Below are 4,405 nucleotides of genomic sequence, written 5' to 3'. Positions count from 1 at the left end.
GCCTGATGAAGGTTAATATTCAGGAGGATGCCTATATGTTTTTCTTTGGGTTCCCCTTCTTATTTAGCTTCTCTAGGATCACTAATTATTTTTTAAAGCAAGGTTCCATTTCTACCAAGTAATAAAAGTCCCTCTCCACTCACATAAGTTCTTATACAAGCTGCATCTACTTCCTCCCCTTTGGTTCTCTGAGCAGCACTATGGAAGTAGACAGCAAAGACAAGTCCCTGACTAAAGGAGTCAAGAAAGAAGCCAAGAAGAAGGTGGTTGATCCATTTTCTAAGAAAGATGTATGATGTGAAAGCTCTGTCTATTCTCAATTTTAAAAAACATTGAAAAACACTCATCACACGGATTCAAGGAACCAAAATTGAATCTGACGGCCTCAGGGGTTATGTGTTTGAAGAGAGTTTTGCTGATGTACAGAATGACAGAGTTGCGTGTAGAAAATTCAAGCTAATTACTGAGGACGGTCAGGGCAAAAGCAAGACAAAAGAAAGAACGAAAAAGCAAAACAAAACAAAACAAAAAACATCTGATTAACTTCCATGGCATGGATCTTACCCAGGACAAAATGTGTTCCATGGTCAAAAAGTGGCAGACCAGACCATGATTGAAGCTTATGTTGCTGTCAAGATAACTGATAGTTCTTTGCTTCTTCTGTCCTGTGTTAGTTTCTCTAAAAACATAACAACCAGATAGGTCCTGTGTACAGCACCAGCAGGTCCTCCAGATATGGAAGATGATAAAAATCATGACCCGAGAAGGCCAGACAATTATCTTGGAGGAACTGGTTAATATATTGATTGCAGACAGCATTGGGGAAAACGTAAAGACCTGCAAGTCCAGTTATCCTCTTCACAATGTTTTCCTTAGAAAAATTAAAATGTGGAAAAACCCAAGTTTGAATTGTGAAAACTCATGGAGCTCTACTGATGACGTGTCAGAGGCTAAAGTTGAACGAACTGATGGATATGAACCAAGAAACTGTTTTAAATTCCAGACTTCCAATAGTGACAAATAAAAAGTCCAAAGGTCCTGAGTTCAATTCCCTGAAACCACATGGTGGCTCACAACCATCTGTGATGAGGTCTGGTGCCCTCTTCTGGCCTGCAGGCATACAGACAGAACATTTTATACATAATAAATAAATATTTTAAAAAAAGAAAAAAAAAAGTCCTGTTTGTGAAAAAGAAAGAACGAGAAATTAAAACACCAAGTCTTCAGAACTTGCTAGAGAAGTTTATATTCACAGGATATGGAATTATTGAGAAAGTTAAAAATGTAAAGCAGGACCTTTGAATTATCAGAACCAGAACAATAACTCCATAACCAGAGAACCAGTGTGTGAGCATTGACTCTTTGGTTTGGGGGCTAGAGAGATGGCTCGGAGCTTTAGTGTGCTTTCTACTCTTCTAGAGAACCCAGACTGGTTTTTCTGCACCAATCAGGCTGCTCATAAGCGCCTGTATCATCGGGCCTCTGTGGACAACTGCACACAATAACACACAACCCCACCCCCCCCACACACAAATAAAAATGGAAAAGTATGTAGCACAGAAAGCACATGTGAATCTTGTTCTTCAGTAAAGTTTGCGGCTTGTGTCGAGTTTGCTGACACCCTGTAGTTTTAACACAGGAAAGGAAATCATCAAAAAGAAGTGGAAAATGAAAGTGCAAAAACACATTAAAGAAAAGAAGCAATTATGAATTATGACATCTTACATAAGAGGGGTGAACTGAGTGTGTAGTGAAGGTATTGATTATCAGAAAAGATCATCTAAAAAGTGCACAATGAGATACAGATCCCCAACTTTTTCTAGCTGGAGCAGAAGGAGACCAGCGAGTGGACTTGAAAGCTAACAGCGTCTTTACAGGCCTTGTTCTCCAGCCTTGCTTTCTGCCACATGCCACTTCCAGGTATTCACCCAAATATAAAACGTAGACAGTTGGTACACATTTGTCTGTGTGTTAAGACAAACTAAAAAAAGAAAATAAGTAAACAAACTGTCTAGAAATAGCCCAGAAATAATGAATTTTAAATATATCTGGCTTGCTTACCTAGCCCCTTTGGCCACCTAAGGAAGGGAAAAGTGGAATTTAAGTGTGGGGAATAGAAAAGTATTTTATTCTGCTGTCTTTAACGGATCTCCCTATGTGAGTTCATAAAGAATGTTAGTCTAGCAACACGGAAAAATGGGAAGAGAGGATCTGAGAGGATAATAGACCTTTGAAACCAATGAATCAGTCAAAGTAATTTGTTTATATTGACCACAAAAACAAAGTGTCAGCCAGTTGGCAAAATCATTCATAAGTGGAGTGCAAGTAATTTGATTGGGCTGGTCGGCAGTCCAGTGACAAAAAGCGCAATTGTAGGTGCTATGGGGGTGTGTCAGGGTTGTTTCTATTAGTGATAGGAAAGGATGTGTGGTGAGGTCCAAATCCTGGCTTTCTCGCCTCTCAACTCTCCCTACAGTTCTCCACACCCACTGCCCAACACCCTAAAAGTTTTATTTATTTATTCTCACACTACCCAGTCATGGTCTTCTCCTATGCAAGAAGGGACATTGTGAAGACATTTATGTTTATTCCAGGCATCTCCATCATCTGTGATTTCCCCAACAGGCATATCTCTGCTTTAAATTTATCTGTTATGCACAGCTCCCCTTGGAAGCCCAAGAGGAGCATGAGATAACAAATTGCTCACACCGCATTGGATAATACATGGATCTTGTCCTATGCAATGATGCTCTAAGAACATTTGAAAGTGATCTGTGTGTTTGCGGTGGAGACAGAGTGGAACGAAGATATGGTGTGGCTGTGGAAGAGAAAACCTGCTTCCTAATTGTGCTCGAGAGAAGCCATACGGTCTTCTTAGTTTCAGGCTGAACTCAGAACCCTGCATATTCCGAGCCAATCAGTCAGTTCTTGAAGATCTTTCAAAGAAGGGCAATGAACACTATAACTATTGTTGTAAGCATTGGTTTCTGTGGCCTCTGCCTAGTGTTTCTTCTACATTTCAGTTGTTTTTATGAATTGTGGTTACCTCTTCTAGAAGGTCCAGGGAAAACAAGAATCAAAAGAAAGTTGTAGATCTCAGTCACTATTCTAGGCCAGTTATGGGAATAAGACATATCATTTAATCTTCATTTTCAATGCTTTATGTGTATTTTGGAGTTAATTAAATCACAAGGGCCTATAACATAATGACATATTAGAAACTACTGAATACATTCGTTATAAATTAATATGGAATGACATTTTAATCTATACAGACTCAAAATGATTTGTGTCTAAGAAATCTCTGATGCCCATTGTCTTCGCTAGGGTTTCTATTGCTTTGAAGAGACACCATGACCATGGCAACACTTATGAAAGGAAAACATTTAATTAGGGTGACTTGCTTACAGTTCAGAGGTTTAGTCCATTATCATATGGCAGAAAGCAAGGCAGCATGAAGGCAGACATGGTGCTGGAAGTTAGAGTCCTTATATCTTGACTCATAGGCATCAGGAAGTACTCTGGGAACTGGGCAATAACTTAAACATATATGAGAACTCAGAGCTTGCCTCCACAGTGATACACTTCCTCCAACAAGACCACACCTATTTAAGCAAGGCCATTCCTCCCAATAGTCCATTCCCTTTGGGGGTCATTTTCTTTCAAACCATCAGACCCATACAATTGAGCTGTGGTCTTTTAGTAGAAGAAGAAAACAATTATAAAACAAGCAATAATAAGATAACTTAGCAACTTAATTTTCTACATATGCCACTGTACTTCTGTGCTTTCATTAATAATAATCATTTCTAGTTCTTGCCATTTATTACAGTAATGACACCATGCAATGTGCTTTAAATGCATTACCTCATTTTATTCTCATAGCAATCTTGTGACAATGGCTATTTATAATTTTTGTCTTATGAATAAAAAGAACCCCAAGCTTTAGTAAGATTAAGCAACATGCTTACCAAATATTGGCACTACTAACTTTTGAATCCAAGTCTATGTAGAAAGAGGGGAAACAATTGCTTCTTTCATTTTATTTCTTTTTGTTTAATTGTTGGAAGAAATAAGCTAAATGATTCACTAAAGACTACGTGGCAGTGAGATTGTGGCCAGGCCAGTTAAATTACAAGGCTGGCAATGACTATCACCCTCATGCCTATGGCTTTGGGATCAGCCTGATATGCAAATTAGTTGAAAAGTGACTAAGAGAAGAAATAACATGGGTGAAGGAGACAGGCAGTCCCTGCATGTGTAACAGCGAGTCCTTGAACAAATTACTTAACTATCCTTAGTCTTAAATTTCTCCACAAAAAAAATAAGAATAATAAAACCAATCTTGAAGGGCTGTTGCTAGCACGAAATGTTCGTAAGTGAACGACAGAGAATCTAGCTCCAA

General features: G+C 38.7%; 1 pseudogene; it reads left to right on the top strand.

Annotated features, from left to right (window-relative positions):
- The first annotated feature begins 200 nt into the window (after positions 1-200).
- Positions 201-1,024, top strand: LOC121453543 (annotated as a pseudogene).
- The last annotated feature ends 3,381 nt before the right edge of the window (positions 1,025-4,405 follow it).

The sequence above is a fragment of the Microtus oregoni genome, unplaced genomic scaffold (assembly GCF_018167655.1).
Source record: "Microtus oregoni isolate MIOR12 unplaced genomic scaffold, Mior012 000011F_ref0000422, whole genome shotgun sequence".
Classification (NCBI taxonomy): domain Eukaryota; kingdom Metazoa; phylum Chordata; class Mammalia; order Rodentia; family Cricetidae; genus Microtus; species Microtus oregoni.
Note: the sequence above shows the minus strand (reverse complement) of the source record. Positions and strands in the feature narration are given on the sequence as shown.